Source organism: Phocoena sinus, chromosome 2 (genome assembly GCF_008692025.1).
Source record: "Phocoena sinus isolate mPhoSin1 chromosome 2, mPhoSin1.pri, whole genome shotgun sequence".
In the NCBI taxonomy this organism is placed as follows: domain Eukaryota; kingdom Metazoa; phylum Chordata; class Mammalia; order Artiodactyla; family Phocoenidae; genus Phocoena; species Phocoena sinus.
The window spans coordinates 160687907-160708799 of NC_045764.1; the positions used below are offsets into that span (position 1 = coordinate 160687907).

General features: G+C 36.1%; 1 pseudogene; it reads left to right on the forward strand.

The window, feature by feature from the left end:
• Nucleotides 1-11025: 11025 nt before the first annotated feature.
• LOC116748651 lies at nt 11026-14520 on the forward strand (annotated as a pseudogene).
• Nucleotides 14521-20893: the final 6373 nt, after the last annotated feature.

Genomic DNA, 20893 nt, shown 5'->3' on the forward strand with positions numbered 1-20893 from the left:
AAGAATCAAAAAAAAAAAAAAAATAGAAAATGTGGTTAATTCAGTATTAAGATATTATAAATGTTTATTTTAAAAGCATATAGGTCTTACTCTGTGTTCTCAATGAAGCTAGCTGGTTCTATTAGAATTGAAACTCTTCTAAACTCAGGACAGTTTATATTGGTAACTGATCTTTATTTTATAAATTATTTTACTTTTTAGTATTTCAATTGACTAACAGCCTAATAAGCATTTTCCTACTTAAAACTAGTTCCTACTGTACAAAATACAATTTAGTTTACCCAGCTATTTATTATATGTACCTACATAGCTAACACTATGCTTAGGGTACTGTGCGATAAGAAGGAAAGATATGATTTTATCTTAGGTATTGGGCAATTAGAATCTAGTTGGAGGAATCAGACATGCTGGGGAAAATGGCAGCATACAGCCAATCAACATTTATTTACTGAAAACTTAAATATATTTCTTTTCTTTTCTTTTTTTTTTGTTCTCAGTTTTTCTTTCTTTTTTTATTTTAGAATTTGATTTATTTTTTTTTATACAGCAGGTTCTTATTAGTTATCCATTTAATACATATTAGTGTATATATATCATTCCCAATCTCCTAATTCATCACACCACCACCGTCCCCCGCCACTTTCCCCCTTGGTGTCCATACATTTGTTCTCTACATCTGTGTCTCAATATTAAAAAAACAAACAATCCAATCAAAAAATGGGCAGAAGACCTAAATAGACATTTCTCCAAAGAAGACATACAGATGGCCAAGAAGCACATGAAAAGCTTCTCAACATCACTAATTAATAGAGAAATGAAAATAAAAACTACAATGAGGTATCACCTCACACCAGTTAGAATGGGCATCATCAGAAAATCTACAAACAACAAATGCTGGAGAGGGTATGGAGAAAAGGGAACCTTCATGCACTGTTGGTGGGAATGTAAATTGATACAGCCACTATGGAGAACAGTATGGAGGTTCCTTAAAAAACTAAAAATCGAATTACCATAAGACCCAGCAATCCCACTACTGGGCATATACCCAAAGAAAACCATAATTCAAAAAGACACATGCACCCCAATGTTCATTGCAGCACTATTTACAATAGCCAGGACATGCAAGCAACCTAAATGCCCATCAACAGACAAATGGATAAAGAAGATGTGGTATATATATACAATGGAATATTAATCAGCCATAAAAAGGAACGAAATTGGGTCATTTGTAAAGATGTGGATGGATCTAGAGACTGTCATACAGAGTGAAGTAAGTCAGAAGGAGAAAAATAAATATCGTATATTAACGCATATATGTGGAACCTAGAAAAATGGTACAGATGAACCCATTTGCAGGGCAGAAATAGAGACACAGATGTAAATATATTTATTTTCAACAGTCATCATCCAGTGGTCTTCAACACATTGGAAGAATTTATCTGGAGGTTGGACATGCATTTCAAACTCAGAACAAAACCAAACTCATCATACACCTCCTGTCTTCTGCCCCTTCTTTTGTAATTTCTCTTTCTACAAATATCCCCACAACTCTGCATATCACCAAGTCAGAAGTCTAGAATGACTCCTTTCTGTCTACCTATTCTTCTCCAACTCACCCCTGCCACCTCTACTCCCAAGTCAATTTGATTACATTCTTTTGCTTTATATTTCTAAATTGCTACTACTGTTTTTAATAAAGTCCAAATGGACAGCTCTTTTAGTTCCAATCTCCCATCTCACCACCCCCTTGATCTCAGTGTTAGGCTCCTTTCCATATGAGGTCCTTGGAATTTTCAGTAATACCTTTCTTCAAGTCTACTTCATTTTGCATTTGCTGGGACCAACCTTTCAATCCTACTGTAACAGACAAAAACTTAGTTTTCCTTTACAGTCCCAGTTAAGAGTTACCTCTTCAGCAAAACCTCCTCTGATTCTCTCTAACCTAACTCTCCTACTCTTGAGCTCCAATAGTCCCCATGCTTGCCCTTAACAGGGAGCTTATAGGTTGGTTTTACTAGACTCTGATCTCTTGCAGGCAAGTAGCATCTCATCTCATTATTGTGATTATTACTATGTTTATTCAAATCTAGCATCTTATTCAGCATCTATTACACTCTAGGCAATTGCAGATGGGATTGAATTGAAAAGATTCACATTCTATGAACATGTTTCTCTTTGTTGCTTTTCTTGCATCATTGTTTTTCACACTGGGTATAGGTTTTTCTCTCAGCACTTTTTCCTTTTCTATCTGTACTTTCCCCCTTCCTGTTTTCACTCTCCATACCGCCCCACCACCCCGCATCTCTCATGATATTTATTTATTGAACCAACTGAAAAACTTCCCTTCTTCCTTGTATTTTTCCAGCTAGCTAACATTTTCAGAGCTTCAACTACATATCAGACACAGAGCTAGGAGTTTTCATTGATTATCTCTTAAATTTCATAGCAACTCTATGAAGTTCTGTTCTTGGTTTCATATTACAGATGAGGAAAGTGAGGCCTAGAGAAGTTAAATAATTTGTGCAAGGTCATGTTACTGAATCCAAGCTGTACTGCTGGCTGCAAGGTAGGCCAATAAATCAAGAGATGAGGTATTAGGGCAAGGAATAGTGTCTTTATTCAGAAAGCCAGCAGACAGAGAAGATGGAGGACTAGTGTCCCAAGGAACCATCTTCCCCGAGTTAGAATTCAGGCTTCTTTTATACTAAAAGGGGAAGGTGTCTGACTAGTTGTTGCAAGCTTCTTGGGGCAGGAATCCTTTGCTATTGCAGCTGTCCATGTAGGTCTAGTCACAATGTTCCTATAAACCTCCAATAAGACAAATATTATTCTCTGTTCTGTAACTTTTTCTCTCTACCTGAGTGGAAAAGTGTTATACCTTTAAAGTTCAGAGCCTTGAGAATGGGTAATTCTGTATATTTCAGGCTGTGGGCAACATTCTTTTACAAAAGATGCAGACCCAGCATGACTAAGCACAGGCAACAGAGTACCAAGGTTAGAGTAAAGGGATAGATCCAATATGGAGTCAGGTTTGTTCTTCTGTATTAAGTCACACAGCAAGTAAGTGATAAAAGCCAAGGCAATCTGGGTCCAGAATTAGTCTTAACTACTGTGCTTTGTTACATTAAATAGAATTATGCTACTTAATTTTGTTTAAAGTGATTTATTCTCTCTACCAAACCATAAGGGAATAATGCTGTGGGTAGGTCCCAAAAGGAAATGGAAAAATAATACAGAGAGGAAAAATGGGTGAAATTTGAGGAGATTCTGTAAAAGCAATTTGTATCTATCTTAGTTCTGATCTAGTTACCAAGGGAATCTAAATCGAGTACTTCTGACTTAGGTGTTGTTTCACCACGTTAACCTGCAGGCAGTTTGTGCTCTGTGACTTGAAATTCTGCAATAAACGTTCCTCATCCGAAGACTTCTCATGTGCTCAGTGTGACCTCTCCTGTGGTTAGGTTTCCACACAAACAACACAAGCAGCAGGCAGACATGAAATATCGCACACACAAGGACCACATGCTTGCACAGACCATACTACCCTCTCATATTGCTGGAGCTTGTTGAGCAACTCACTCAACATTACACTATGCTGGATTTCTTCCGCATCCAACTGAGCTGCATCAAAGCACAATACAGCATCTCACTCCAGACCATGTATTAAACACTCCAGCACTGGATCTTTACTGTGTCAGCCGCAAGTGATTCAAGTTAAATCTACTCAAGGATTTCATATTGGATTTTTGCTGGCAAGCTGACATCCCAGATATGTAAGTGCATTATTAAACATAAAATTCACATATTGTTGTATGGAATTTGCAGGAAGAACTCCTGACTGGAAGCAACCTCATTTTGACATCAAAAATCAAGGTCAAGGCTAAGCTGTAAATATAGGTTCTATGAGTGAGTTTCTACGAGTAAGGAAAAAATGGAGTTGCAGTACTTTTGAGTCTTATTACACTATGATTGATGAAACATTAAGCATTGGGATGTTCATCTTCACATCCAAATCTTTGTGTCATATCATTACAAATAGAAAGTGGAGTACTTAAACTTAAGGAATTAAGTCAGAGAAAAGTTGTTTCTTTTATATGTTTCAAATACCAGGCAAATTGTGGTCTGTGTCAGTAGTGACATATTTAAATGTAGTTAACCCTCTGCCCCAAATACATACACTCTTATGTATAAAATGTTCATTTTGGTCCAATCTGGTTACAGCTTAAGAAAATGGGGTGGCTTTCATGTTTTCTATGTCTCCAATAATGTAAATGTCATAGCATAGAAGGTTGGGGCCTGATCTAACTTTTTAGTCTTCTAGTTTCAACTAATAAATAATTAAGGTGATAGGATTTAGCAGATGATTTAGCAGATGAATGAAGTTTCATAAATTAAAAAACAAAACAATAAAGTTGTTGCTGTGATCTTAAATATTGGACAGGGATTGCTACCATAAATTGCCATAAATATTTTAATATGGAAAATTACAAACCTACAAAAAAAGAGAAAAGAATGTAACAAATCCTAATGTTTTCACCAACACCTAGCTTTGACCATTATCAACTCAGGGACATGCTTGTTGCCTTTATATTTCTATCCACTCCCCTCAGCCCCATAGCATTATGGTGAAATTTGTTTCCCAGACTATTTCATCTGTAAATACTGCAATTTGTATCACTAAAAGGTACAATTCTAAAACTGGAAGCAATAACAGTATTTCTATAGTTTCAAATACACAGTCAGGTTTCAAATATCCTTTATTGTCACCTAAAATTTTTGCAGTTAGTTTGTTCTAATCAGGAACAGTGAAACTTATTTCATGTGTATTTTAAGACACTCTTTTATTTATACATTGCTTCTTCGTACTTTATTTGTTGAAGAAATTGGATCATTTGTAATTCAGAATTCCCCACAGTCTGGATTTTGCCAAGAATGTGTTGAACACTATTTTTGACTTCATTATTTTTATTTAAAAAAAAAAACACTTTTGTGTAAAATTCTTTCCTTTCATAAGATTCATCATTTTAGATAACAAGAATTAGAAGATTATTTACCTCAGACTAGGTTTATGTCCTATTTTTCTCTATTGTAAAACATTTTCCTTTATGTTTGTATCTTATGACAAAAGAATATTATGAAAATGAAATGATTTATCAAGGTGTATGAGGCCTTTATAAATAAGTCTTGGTTCCACTGAATGCTATAGCTGTGAAAGAATATAGGGAGCAGCCTGTTCAGTTGCTTTTTACTGTTGGAAAAACTGAAGCTCACAGAATTCAGGCTAGAATACCTTTTTCAAAGTAAATGGTCTCTTGCTTTATAGAGGCCAAAAGTTCCTCAGAGATGATCAAGTTCCTCAGAGATGCTCCACTTCATAGGATCAGAGGTTGAGATGTGGGGAGTGTGGGTGGCATATGGAGCATAAGCAGGATCTCCCTTTGACTCTTCACTGGCATGGCTGACCTCTGTTCAGGGATATCCATGGTGCTGCTGCTGAATTTTTAAGCAGTGCAGTTCAATGTAGAATAATGAACTTGGGATTTGAATAATGACTTTGAGCTGAATTCTATACTCTGGACAATTAACCACCTATACTTTCTGAATTCTACTTTCCTCATTTATATAATGTATGTTGTGTAGTAGACTGTATTCCATCTCAAATATAATCCGTAAGGGAGGATTGTACTTCCCCACTGATATTGACATTGGGCTTGGCCTTGGGACTTTGCTCTGCCCATTCTTGGGAAGGTGAATACATCTCACTCAGGCGTCAAGAACTTGATCAATAGAATATGAGCAGAATTGAGCTGTGTCATTTCTAGGATGTAGTGGTTTACCATATCTCTCTTTTCCTGAAAACTATAGTATCCCAAATAGAGGCTACAGAGCCACAGTTGATTTACAGGACATGCAGAATGAGCAAGAAATCAATGCTGATTGTGGAAAGTCACTGGGATTTGAGGATTCTTTGTTACTACAGCATAACTCTGCATCCTGCCTGATAAAGATGGTAAGGCATGCTCTATTACCCTTATAGGGTTGTAGTGAAAATCAAATACAGACATGTAATTGGAAGCTTTTAGTCGATGTGAAGCATCTACCTTCTTCATACCTTATTTCTTGAACATATATTTTATATCTTTAACTAGAGTGTAAGTACCTCAAGAAAACTTCAAATTATGCTGCATTTTGATAGTTTAGAATTAATGGCCTGAACAACATTTTGTATGCCCAGCATTTAAAGTTAGAATTGTATTAAGGGTGTGACTCTGACAAGTATAAGCTCCATGAAATTAAGCAAATCACTTAATTTCTCTGGGCCTCAGTAAAATTGCTATCCTGTCCTGCTTTTGGCAACAAAGGCTATAACTATGTATAAGTATTTGTTAACATCTTAGAACCATATCAGTTTTTTGTTTTGTTTTTCTTTTTAGTTACAGAGGTTTTATTGCATTTTTTTCATGCCTGGTAGGCTTCTTTTTTCTTTTTTTTAATATCAAAAGAGTTTATTTTTTACACCCTTGTTATTTTTTATGTTTAAAAATTCTCAAGAAAAGGTACCCAGAAAGTTAAAACATTTAAAAATTCAAGGTGAAGAGCAGGTAAATTAAAAAAGAAAATTTTGAAAATGCATATTAATGCTTATAAAGAAATATTTAATACTGTAATTCTTGATGAGGCAAAAATCAAAATACATAGAATATTAAATACTTTTATAATGCTAAAATATACATCTTCTAGAAGCAGAGTGTTTCTATCTATCTATCTATACTATCTATTTCACATTCCCTGTTGGTACTGCTGACATTTGGATAAATATCTTCTTAACAAAGTGCTGTTAAAATGTACAAAAAAGTTGAAAGGCAGAACGAGTTTACACTCAAGAAAAAGAAAAAAAAAAAAAGGGAAAATGTGATGTTTGTTAATTTCATTTCAGGTGGCAGCATCAGTATAATGTGTATTTTGAGAACGGTGTTTGAAACTGAGTTTATCTCTAGAGCCAGAGTAAAGCCAGTCTGCAGTGCCGACCACTATTATAGATGTTGGGGAAGCCACAGTGAATAAGACAAATCCTCCATTGCCATGGATCTTACTATTGTGGGGTCAGGGATGGGGAAGGGGATGAGGAGTTGAAAATAAACAAAAACATATGTGATATATGCTGAATTCAGAATATAGGTAATAGAGAACCTGCAAAGGGAGGCTGGGGTGCCTGCTCCAGGAAGGTAACATTGGATCAGAGATGTGAGGCAGTGAAGGACATAGAGAATGAGCCCTTTAGATACATGAGGAAGAGCATTCCATACAAAGGGAATAGCATGTAACATATGGGACAATACTTCTCATACCTGAAGAGTTACAATGAGACCAGATGGCTGGAGCTGGCGAGCAAAAGAAAAGAGTGATGAGACATAAGTTCAAAGAGGTAGCAAGAGATGAGTTACCTGAGATGAGTTCCAGTTGATTGTATGGACGTGGGATTTTAATCTGATGAACTGGGAAGCTATTGCAGAATTTTGAGCAGAGAAGTGGCATATTTTGACTTAACTTTTGAAGAGATCACTCTGGCTGCTCTATTGAGAATCAATTCCTGGGGGTCATGGGTGGAAGCAGAGAAGTGAGTGAGGTGGCTTGTGCAGTAATTCAGGTGAGAAATCCTTGGACAGGAATGGTTGTGTAGAGGTAAATTGTCAGGAAAATTGTCAGATTCTGGATATATTTTGAAGGCATAGGAAACAGGATAAGTTGATAAGGTAGATGTGGGGTTTAAGAGAATAAGAGGATGATGGCTACAAGGTTTCAGGCCTGAACAGCTAGAAGAAAGGAGTTGCCACCTATAAGGGAAAGGCTACAGGTGGGCAGGTTGGGGGAATGTCCATTGTGTATCTCTAGGGGCTGGAATTTTAAAGTGATGTCCCCCAGGCACTGCATAATGTGTGGTGTGAAGGTTCAATGGCCCTCTTGCTCCATGTAAAATTTTTACTCCTAGTTACTCTGAGCTCTCAATTTTGAGTGACTTTTTCATATGTGACCTTATATACACTTGCTGCATCCCTCCATGCAACAAAAGATCATTGTTCACAGTGCTAAGCCAAACTGTGCATTTCTAATTATTAAGCATGCATATTGCTTCCTTAATCAGACTGTAGATATCTCAAAATATGAATTCAAGACTTACAACTCTATCTCTAATTATACATAGAATATTTTTGACCATCTAGTCTTGGCAAATACGTGCTTGTGCCAGTTTGGTTTAGACTTGTTTACCTCTGGACAGTATCACAGAAGCACAATATGACAGAGCATCCTTCTGATATAAGCTATAGGCAAATTATAGTTTGCCTAACCAACTATAGGGGATGTGGTTCAAGATAATGTTGGTTGATGAGTATTTCAAGCTATGATGCTGCCTTCCCTTTATGCTTCCCTTTTGTCCACTTTCCTACAAGATCCAGTTTGAGGTTAGTACTGGTCTGTAGTTAATAATGATCATCATCATTATTATAATACAGTATAGCAGACCAAACAGTGTGTTATAGGATGGTAACAGTATCTGTATCCCAGAGATGCCTGCAAATTCTGAAGTTTGCAGAGAAGTTCCTTTTATTTAGGGAAAAACATATTTAAAGGACATTTTAGATATAAAAGGGTCAGCACTCCAATCATGCTCCAGGCCCAGGCCCTTAGTGACTGTTTTTCTATTTCCTTAGTGCACCAATCCTCCAGAAATAGGTATACCTTTCTGGTCACTTCTCAAATGACTCCTTCCTGGAGAGTCCTTTCTTGACAAAACAGTAACTAATGCTGCTCCCCTAATCCCCTGTGTCCCCTATATTATTATTCTCGATAGTGATTATAAAGCCCTGCTGTTATACATTAGTTATTAGTGTTTTATCTTTTCCCTCTCTAGTATCAAGTCCTTGAGGGCTGGGATTTCATCTGGTTTATGTATTGCTATATGCCCAGACACCAGAAAAGTGTTGATGTAAACTAAATATTCATGGAATGAAGAGCTGAATGAAAGGCAAGTTTCAGGCTGTGAAAAGTTGACTAAAAAACTGTAAATTGCTTTCAAGAAAAGTCAGGTCCATGGCTTTTTTGTTTTTGTTTGTTTGTTGTTTTTAATTGAGGGATGAGCAGGGTGTCTGGAAGTGATTTGAAGGTAACTGATCAATTGCCTTCCTGAGAGCAGCCTAGACTCTTGGGTTCAACTGTCTTTGGGACTGGTGGAAGCAAGAAGGGTTTCCTTCCTTATAGTGCTGGCTTCTCAAACAGGTAAGGAGCTATGCATCCAAGAAATATTTGGTTCATCACTTACACTGACTGCCACTAAGGTCAGCTGCAGTTTCAGTGGTTCTCTGGTAGCCAAGAAACTCTTGAACCTGAAGTCCTCATCCTCACCCAAGTTTCTTTCCTTCATGATATCATTGTGCCCTTTGTTAAGTCTTGGCAAAATTTCCTGAAGATTCTCCCCTAAGGTGGAGCTGAATGGTCATGTGTATCTCCATCTTGAATTCATGTATTAGCTCATAGTACAGGGCAATGGAGGGCTGTACATAATCAGTTTAGTTTGGGTGTGGCCTAAGCCATGCTCTTGGTTCATCTCACTTTAGTTTGGCAAGACTGCAGTTTTCTTTTCCATATCCTTTCTACTTTCTGTGCATTCTTGGTGAACATCAGTATTCTCCTGTCTTATGATTTTACACATTCTATTCCATGAGTCCTGACACATTTCTCTTCTCTAATTAAGTTCTTTTAAGCTAATGCCCTTTAACAAGAGTGTTAAGCAACAGGGAGCCGGGCTCGGGAATCAGGAACCCTGTTAGTAGATACAGCTATAGACAGCTATTGTTTTTCATGAAAGTCTCTATAGTAAAGTGTAATATTTGTTGACAACTACTGGTCTGTTTACCAGTAAATGAAAGGAGAGCTTGTGGTCCCATGTTTTGACCAAATTAGATTAGTGAGAGCAGTAGATACATGAAGAGTAGTGACAAATTAGACAGGGGTGATCTCAGAGATGCGTAGAAAATTATATGTCAGAGAAGGGTCTGGAGTGAAAATCATGGTAATGTGTGCATTGGCTAAGGGTCCTCAGATGTATTTACTGGAGGGCTCTAAACTCTTGATCCACAGAAATTAAGGGACTGAATTATGGAGAATGGAAAACTAAGGGACAATCAGGTTGTAATAATAATAAGAAAACAGTTACTACTCCATTTATTACTCTGTGCCAGACACTGCACTGAATACACTTCATGAATTCTTTAATTTTCATGATAACACTATGGAATAAATACCTTACTCAATGTTGCCATCTCCATGTTAACTATGGCAGGCTTGATAGAAACCTGAAGGTTTTTCTCAGTTCAGGTGTTCGGTTATCATTTCCTTGAAATGTACAAAAATGGACATGGTCTTCAGGAATAAGGAAATATCCTTATCAGCTTACCCAAGAGTCAGAACAAAGTCACCTTCCCAATGAGAAAACATTATTACCTTGGCACAAAACAAAGGCTAATACATCCCTCTTTGATCACGTGGAGTCTCATCTGTGCATCTTATTTTTTCATATATACACACAATTTCATTGAAGTGCAAGTTGGAAGCAGATCATCCTGGAGTTTCTGGTGTATTTTTAACAATTAAGGATATGTAAAGGGTCTGGCAAAAAAAAAAAGTTTTTACTATTTAGATATACTTTCAGAGTTTTCACAACGGATGTTGTATACAATCCAAAAACACATTTAAAACAATGAATATTCAAGTGCATTAGCTTGATTGGACAGAAAACCAATACAAATTGAATAGAACTAAGGCATTTGGGTCTAGAATTTGATCTCTGCTCCCATTTATTTACATTATTTGGCCCATTTCCTTTACCTTCTTCTCAGCCATCCCTCAACTTTTATTTTTCCATTTTAGTATGTTTTTGTACACTTAGTACTGGTTGTTCTCCTTTGATCTTACACTCTTGATTTATTTTACCTCAATTAAACATGTTACCCTAAATCATTTTAGGCCATGCGGGTGATTGAGGAGCTTAGAAATAAAACTCTTCTTCATTCATTAGTCTATGCCCCTACTCAATCAGAAGAAAAGTAGCCTTTCCTTTCACTCTCTTTAGTCCATATTTCTTTCTCTAGTTCAGATCCAAGTGTATGAGAGTCTATGAAATCAGCTGGCTAAGTGGAGAAAAGGTCAGTGAATTTACCAGAGTTGGTATGTCAGCTTTGGAAAAATATATTTCTTAGTTACATTCTCTTTTCTCCAAACCCAGATAGGTCCCCTAATTGAGTAATATCTTGAATCATGCTTGTGTGGGGGTAGATTAAATGACTTCTACATTTATTTTTAACATTAACTTTCTAGATTTTAAGATTCTATGATGTTCGGTGATTACTTGCTGTATAGCTAAGCAAAATAAGGTGATTTTTCACTTACAAAAGAGCTCCATAATGGTATTCAGCAATCAATCTTTGATGTGGTGATAGAAGGTACTAGATTCCTTCCATATTGTCACTCCAGCATCCTTTAGGATATTCAACTACTAGGCACATAAGTAGAAAGTAGGGGAGAGGTGTAGAGATGGTATACATTATTTCCATCCAAACTCTACTATCAAGAATTAATCACATGACACACTTTGATGGATTACTGGGAAACCCAGTCCCTGGATAGGTAGCTACTTCCTATCAACAATTCTAAACTATAGAAGGGGGATCAAAATCTTTGGACAGTTTCTTTCTGTGCCACATATGAATTATTATTTAATTCATAATTATGAATTATGATTTGATAAAATCAATTTATCAAAATTGATTTTTCATAGGGTATAAAGGTAATTAAGGAACAGTGGAAAATTAAAATCAGCTCAGATTTTAGTAATCTAAATTCATATTAAAACCATTCCTTAGGAAAAAATAAGGAAAAGATAAAAAATTAACATACAATATTTTCTACAAGATGGAGAAATAAATTTAAATCAGGGAACCATCCTCAAAATTTGTTGCAGACTTTTATTGTAAATTAGGTTGACTATATTCCTTGACATCTGTTTTTTTTTAATTAAAAAAAGTAAATCTCATAATTTTAAATTCAAATGTTGGAAGACTTAAGAAATAATTTAGAGAAAGTTTATACTAAGAAAATAATGTATTTAAATTTTTATATATCAGGACCTCCAGACTGACCAATGTGGACATATCTCATAGGATAATTTATAAAAATACATCAGGGTAGAGCCCTCAGGATGGGCCTCAGCAAAATAAAGAGGAAGAAAAGATCCATCAGCATTTTAAATGTCAGTGGTAAAGACCTTAAGAGCAGCAATTCATAATTACAGGCATACCTTGTTTTATTGCACAAATATTTGAAATACAGCAAATGTTGTGCTTCACAGATATTTCATTTTTTAAAAATTAAAGGTTTATGGCAATTCTGCTTTGAGCAAGTATATTGGCACCATTTTTTCCAACAGCATTTGCTCATTTTGTGTCTCTGTGTCACATCTTGGTAATTCTTGCAATATTTCAAACTTTTAAATTATTATTATATTGGCTATGGTGGTGTGTGATTACTGATCTTTGAATATTTTGGGATGCCACAAACTGTGAACATTTAAGATGACAAATAAATGTTTACGTGTGTTCTGACTGCTCCACGGACTGGCCATTCCCCATCTGTCTCCCTGTCCTCAGGCCTCCCTATTCCCTGAGACACAACAATATTGAAATTGGGCCAGTTGATAACCCTAGAGTGGCTTCCAGTAGTTCAAGTGAAAGTAAGAGTAGCATATCCCTTACTATAAATCAAAAGCTAGAAATTATTAAGCTTAGTGAGGAAGGCATGTTAAAAGCTGATATAAGCAGAAAGCTAGGCCTCTTGTGCTAAACAGTAAAGTTGTGAATGCAAAGGAAAAGTTCTTGAAGGAAATTAAAAGTGCCCCTCCAGTGAACACATGATTGATAAGAAAGTGAAACAGTCCTATTGCTGATCTGGAGAAAGTTTTAATAGTCTGGATTGATCAAAGTAGCAACAACATTTCCTTAAGCCAAAACCTAATCCAGAGCAAGTGCCTAATTCTGTTAATTTTGTGAAGGTTGAGAGAGGTGAGAAGCTGCAGAAGAAAAGTTTGAAATCTAGAAGAGTTAGGTTCATGAGGTTTAAGGAGAGAAGCTGTCTCCATAAGGTAAATGCAAGATGAAGCAGCATATGCTGAGGGAGAAGCTGCAGCAAGTTATCCAGAAGATCCAGCTAAGATAGTCAATGAAGGTGGCTACACTAAACAACAACTTGTCAATGTAAATGAAACTGCCTCCTATTGGAAGAAGATGCCATCTAGGACCTCCATAGTTAGAGAGGAGAAGTCAATGCCTGGCTTCAGAGCTTCAAAGAACAGGCAGACTCTCTTGTTAGGGGCTAATGAAGCTGGTGACTTTAAGCTGAAGTCAATGCTCATTTACCATTTTGAAAATCCTAGGGCCCTTAAGAATTATGCTAAAATTACTCTATAAATGGAACAACAAAGCCTATATGATAACACATCTGTTTACAGCTTAAGTTTACTGAATATTTTAAGCCCACTGTTCAGAACTACTGCTCAGAAAAAAAGATTCCTTTCCAAATATTACTGCTCATTGACAATGCACCTAATCACTCAAGAACTCTGATGGAGATGTACAACGAGATGAATGTTGTTTTCATGCCTACTACCACAACACCCATTCTGCAACCCATGGATCAAGGAATGATTACCTTCAAGTCTTATTATTTAAGACATAAATTTCATAAGGTGATAGCTGCCACAGATGTGATACCTCCAATGGATCTAGGCAAAGTAAATTGAAAATGTTTCTGAAAGGATTCCAATTCTAGATGTCATTAAGTACATTCATGCTTCATAGGAGAAAGTCAAAATATCAACATTAACAGGAGCTTGGAAGAGGCTGATTCCTGTCATTGATGACTTTGAGAGGAAGTCATTGATGACTTTGAGAGGAAGACTTCCATGGAGGAAATAGCTGCAGATGTGATGAAAATTGAAAAAGAACTAAACTTATAAATGGAGTCTGAAGATGTGACTGAATTACTGCCATCTCATGACAAAACTTGAATAGATGAGTTGCTTCGTATGAATGAACAGAGAAAAAACGATTTTTTTGAAATTGTATCTACTCCTGGAGAAGATGCTATGAAGATTGTTGAAATGACAACAAAGGATTTAGAGTATTACATAGTCTTAGTTGATAAGGCAATGGCAGGGTTTGAGAAGATTGACTCCAATTTTAAAAGAAGTTCTACTGTGGGTAAAATGCTATCAAACAACATTGCACGCTAAAGAGAAATTGTCCGTGAAAGGAAGAGTCAACCAATGCAGCAAATTTCATTGTTGTCTTATTTTAAGAAGTTGCCACAGCCATGCAACATTCAGCAACCACCACCCTGGTCAGCCATCAGCCATCAACACTGAGGCAAGACTCTCCACCAGCAAAAACTTATGACTCCCTTAAGACCTGATAGTGGTTTGTATTTTTTTTTTGCAATAAACCATTTTTTAATTAAGGTATGTACATTGTTTAGGCATAATGCTATTGTACACTTACTAGACTAGAGTATCATGTGCACATAAGTTTTATATGCACTGAGAAACCAAAAAAAATTATGTGAATTGACTTTAATATTCAATTTACTGTATGGTCTAGAACTGAACCTGCAATACCTCCAAGGTATTCTTGAGGAACCTGCTAATCTTAGCACTGATCATCAGTTATAATAGTGGAAAAATGTTTTTATTTTGTTTGTTTTCTTAACTGTGTTTGCTTTTAAAGATACTACTAAGGCTTCTTTAAAAATATTTTTAAAAGGACAATATGTTCTTTGAAAGTTAAATTTTGAGACAATACAATGTTTATATTAAAAAAAAATTAAAAAGGTGGTGTAGTTTTCAGCTCTTTAAGACTTATGTGTAACTCAGTCAAATGTATTAAGTTATCTAAAAAAAGAATGTGTTCATCAAAAATGGAGTTGGACAGCCATGGAAGCACAGACAAGGGAATCAAAGAAGCATTGCTTGGCAGGTTCCAGCACAGTAGTGGTAAGAGGGAAGGTATTGTACTCAGTGGGTCTAATGGGCAACATTATGTTTCTAGCAGATAAATTTCAATTAAGCCCTTCTAGCCAGGCCAGTTGGCAACTCTAGATCTGACTTCATGCTCAACAAGAAGTGATCTAAGTAAGATTTTCTTTCTGTATTTATGAGGACTGGATACACTGATCAGCTCATGTGCTTCTTCCAGGCTTTGAGACAATCATGTTTCTCATTATACAATAATATTTGTTTTCAGCCTTGTAGATCAGTCTTTATTAATGAATCCATTCTTGGTATGCTGAGCAAATAAAATTCATAACCTGTAAGTTTGAGGGCCAGATTCTGGCCTGAGATGAACTGATTATGGTAATGAATGCCCTTTTCATGTAGGCTTTCTAGGCGATAGCTTACTTGCTTCCCTCAAGCTTATTAAAATCTCCTCTGTATCACTGCAATGACTAAAACATTCATTTTTTTAATTTTAAAATTTTAGAAGAATCTTAACTATCACTTAATACTAAAATCACTTTACCCAAATGAAAAAAAATGAAGAAAATTTTAGAATTTCAATTAGATAGATCAAGAATTCTAATAACATACATTGCAAACTTTATTCCCCATTCCATTTTAGCCTTTAGGAAAACAAAAATTGCCTCTAGGCATTATTTGCCAACAAATATGTTCATGAATATATTTTGTAGATATGTAAAAGTAGATAGAGGCAAAAACTACAAATTTTGCCAACTTTGGTTCATAAAGACATGTTTCTTTTATTGCCAGTTACCTCGATGTTACAAATAGACTAAATGTTTTAAGCAAAGTTGCTAATTTTTAGCAAAATTATTATTTTAGCAAACACATTCTTGTAGAGGCCCTTGCTGCATCATAATAGAAGTGTCCCTTCTGAGTTGTAACAGGATTTGCTTACAGACATCTCTAGTTGTCAGGGACCTCATATGATTTAGGGACTACTCTGGATTCTGAAGCCCGAGTTCATGTCATGGAGGAGGGAGAAAGCCTGAGCAAACACCGTGTATATTATAAAATGCCTGCTCTGAGTTGAGAGCGCTCATGTCACTGGAGAGTTTGTGCCCCAGACAGAGCACAGACCTGTGCCCCCAATCCAATTATCCTTATCATTAGTGGGAATCCAACTCCCTCTAACTTTTCATCACTCTTAGTCATCTAGGAGACCCATACAGGTTCCTTTGCCAAGAATGTCAAAGTTTTTATTTTCACGCTGATGGAAATCAAACACAGTCGCTCTCCATTCCATCAAAAACATTGGCGAGGCCAATATGAGAACACTGGTGGTTAAGATACCTCATGGCTCTAATTTCCATGACCTGCATTTTAAAACTCCGCTCAACGTAGGGAATTCACATGCAGTCTGACTATATGGTAAACATAGTGATACAGCCTTTGGTTGGGTGCAAAGAGTCCTGATGCTGCCTTTCTTGTATTGTCTATAAAATTAGCTGCAAGTTGATTTTGGTTCTCAAAATTTACATCATCAAGAATCCATGGTATTTCTTTTCCTTCACAGTTTGAATGAGCTTGTCTACCAGAATTTACTAAGAGGAAGCTTCAGGAGTTGAGGGTTGAGGGAATCATACTTATCATCTGCTGTACTAGACACAGTACATATCTACAGCTGTTTTTATTTCCATGGCTACCCAATGAAGTAGGTGGACTAATCCCCATTTAGGGAAAAGAAGACAGTTTCATAGAGGTCTAAGTGGAAAAGCTAATAAGTAGTCCCAAGGCTTTGTAACTCTGAACCCATATTCCTTCCACATTACAAATTTGAAAATGAACTATTAAGTAATTGTCATAATAATTTTATAGTTCATGATCAAAGATAAGTATTACCATGGTTTAGAATTTCTGATCAGCATGTGATAATGAATTCCAGGGTGAGAAGGAGGCCTAAATAATTGTGCATGTTATAAACCATCCTCGGTATGTCTAGAATTACTGGAGAAGGTGAAGATAAATGATCTAAGTGAAGGAGGGTGTTGACATAGATGAAGCTGGTCAAAGGTATGTCCTATTTCAAATGGAGGCATGTTAAGTTTCCAGTGTGAAGAAGATCAATAACATCTGATTTGTGTTTTAGAGAAGATGCTGGAAACCAGCAGACCAATAATTAGCCTACCAAAAGTCAGAGCAAGAAAAAAAATAAGATTCTCAATGAATGACTTATCTGGGGAAAAATGTACTCATTTAGTTAGGTATTTGAAACACTAAAGTAACTTTCAGTTGCAGCAGTTGGCTAACACTCCCTTTAATTTTTTTTTTATTTTTAGATAATTATAGTTTCATTAGGTAGTTATAAAGAAATATACAGAGGTACTATGAACCCTTCACCCAGCTGCTTCTAAGGTTAACACATTGTAAAACTATTAGTAATACACTTCTGAAAGAAAAATATGTTTATCCATGCTTTACGCTGTATAGTAAATTTTTTTTGCTTTTTTTTTTTTTTTTTTTCTTGGCTGTGCCACACAGCTTGTGGGATCTTAGCTCCCTGACCAAGCATCGAACCCGGGCTCTCCGCAGAGAAAAGGCAGAGTCTTAACCACTGGACCACCGGGGAATTCCCTGTATACAGAATTGATCATAATTCCAAAATGATTATAACTTTAAAATAAGCAACAATATTGTAAAACTACTAAGAGAAAATAAGTATGTAGTTATAGCCTCTTTAATAAAATTTTGAATGCTACACAAAAAGCAAATACCCTAAAGGAAAAAAACATAGGTTATAATACATATACTTTTGAAAAGTTCTTTATGTTAAAACACAAACAACTAGCGAGCCAAAAACCTATGTGTGATACTTCAGTACTGATCACAGGCAATTCTAAAGGCTTTACCTGACAGGTCTCATGGGGGAAAGTGGCCCTTCACTCACTGGACTTGTTGCACAGACAATGTATTCAGTCTCTGAAGGGAGTTGCAGTTAAGAACTTAGGCCCCCCTGGCTGGTGAAGTTTCTACTGCACTATACATTCTGGAAGTAACAAGTCAATCATCTTGCAAAACAAAAACTGAAAATGACATAGATGTTATGGAGGGGAGTTTCTTCAAGTTTTGAGTAGATGTTTCCAAGGTCAGGGAATTCCTCTTTAAAGGAATTCTAAAAAAAATTCATAGTAAACTAGTGGAGGACAGGAGGAAAGTACATGCTAGGCATAGGGACAGCATGTGCAAAGTCCTGGTGGTGAGACGGAACATATGGGGGAGGCCAGTGGAGGCCAGTTGATGTTCTGGAACACAGAAAAGGATAGGGAATAGATTCCAGCAAGTACAAGATGGTGCTCAGGAGGTAGGCCGTAGCCACATCTTATAGCTGAAGGGGAAGCAAGAGTGCATGTTCAGAAAGGATAGATAATAAAACTCCCAACCTTTCCCAACAGGTAAAAAATTAGGAATAGTTTGGAGTGACCGTTTGAGATCCTGTATTCCAAAGATCATTAAAGGGTAAAGCAATCAGATCCTTGTGAATTGTCCACAGTGTGTTACAATTCCTTTGCTCTGGATTCCAAATCTGAATGACCAGATCTGGCTAATTTTCTGTACAATCAAGTTTTGAGATGTAGCTTGTTATACAAAAGCAGATCAGTTTAAGTCACTTCCCTACAGAGAATCAATGATTGACTCCCCACTAATCTCAGAGTAAAACTTTTTTTTTTTTTGGCTTTGCATGTGTGGCCCTAAAGATCTGACCTCTGCTTATTTCTCTTGAATCATCTGCTACCCTCTCTTGACTCCACGCATACCAAGAATTTGATGCTTTCCCAGTGTGCCAGCCTTTCTTTTAGACGGGGCACTGAGATTCTTTTCAGGTGCCTTTCACCCATCCCGTCCCCCTTCTCCTCCTAAGAAATACTTGGCTATCCTTCAGCTTACATAAATCTACTCTTAGAGGCCCTCCTATAATCCCCTTTCACCTTGACACCAAAGCTATATTTTTATTTCCTTTCTTCACACATTGCATCTTTTTTTTAAAGAAAATATTTGTTTACTACACAATATTTTTCTGTAACAGAATCTCTATTATAATAACAATTGGATAAGTGGAATCATTCAGTGGGCAGATCAGAGAAAGGCATAATAATGCTATTTGACTTTTGCATAATACAATAACTAAATTCTAAATATACCTTTTGTATATTTAGAACTTGTATATTTAGAATTTTGTTGTAAACCACTGATGCATGCAGATCAACATGGATTTTAAAAGGAAGATTAAACAGGAGAGTTGCTGTAACTGTGTCTTGGTCCCAAAATGATTGGAAACTCTGCCACATTGTATAAATAATTCTACAGTTGGGACCTCAGTTTCTACATTTCTAAAATGAGGGAAATGGGTGATGTACTCTTCAAGAACTCAGCTCTCCATTCTGCCATACTATGTGATATTGGCTATTATTTCTATCTATAAAATGATGGAACTGAATATCATGAGTTCTAAAGTCTTACTAGAGATTTAACTTGTTTGTTTCAGTTATTCCTGAGAATTATCTTCTAACTGATGTTGCTTTTGATATTATTTCTTTCCCAGATATATTCTACTCAATAATTGGATTCATATTTCTAAAATATTATTAACCAGATTAATTTAAAATTCCTGATATTTACACAATAAAATAATCTCTATCTAACATGGTATATTTCATGCTGTATTTTATCATATATCTTTGTTATATCCTTTGTTGCCTCTTTGAACCCATCTCAATTTCTCTCTTATCCACAGTCCTGCAAATCATTATGGCTTAAATATGGTTTTCAGTTGTTGCTCATTCATAAAAAAACCCATTGAAGGCAGGCTTATCTTCACTTTTATTACCTCCAGTGCCTAACACGGTGATGAGCACATAGCTGGTATGTAGTAGGTTTGTTATGCTTAAACATTCTTCCTCACAGCACTAGGATCTGGGTTTTGAGACTTCCAGGGATGAATGGATTTTGCCAATTACGATATGTATCCTCTTCTCTGAGCCTCTTTGAACCAAAGACAGTGGATTTTCAAAATGGATTCATTATTTTTCAATTTAGAAATAACTTCATCTGAAAACTGTACTGATGTATCTGTGATGCAGTGTAAAGGACATAGACACTCTTGAGTCAGAATATTTGACTTTGTGAGGCTCAGTCTGCTCACCAGTCTAAAGGGAATAAAAATGTCTTCTCAATTGATGTTACTGGCTTTCCAAGAGAATCAGATGAGTAGGGAGCTAGATGAGAAAGCATTAAAATATTGCAGTGTTGTGAGATAAAAGGGACTAATTTTATTGGCAGTAATATAAGTAGCAGTAACAGTAATAGAAGTAGTAGTAATTATCCTATCATTAATTAAGAATCTGGCCCACATAGGGGTGGAGGATATTCTCAGGACTGCCTCACATAGCCAAAAATTTCAGAATTAAGTAAATTTATATCTGTGTGTGTCCATATATATTTGTATGTGTGTGTTTGCATACACATATATGTATTTTATATTAAGGGTGTATTTCTATCAATCAGTCATTGCTCCCGTTCTTCATGACTCAAAGTTTGCACTTTTTTTTTCATTACATATAAGTTGAGTCGTCAAGGCTGAACATAAGCATCGTGTCTTGGTGTTTTCAGTTGCAAGAAACTAAACACATTCAAAAAGACTCAAGTGAAAAGTTGCTTATTTAAAGACATCAGCAGATATCCTGTGGATAATCAACTGTCACAAAGCATTTGGAAATGGTAGGTAGGAACAAAAGTCATTGCTTCAGTCTCTCATTGAAGTACATTTACACTTCT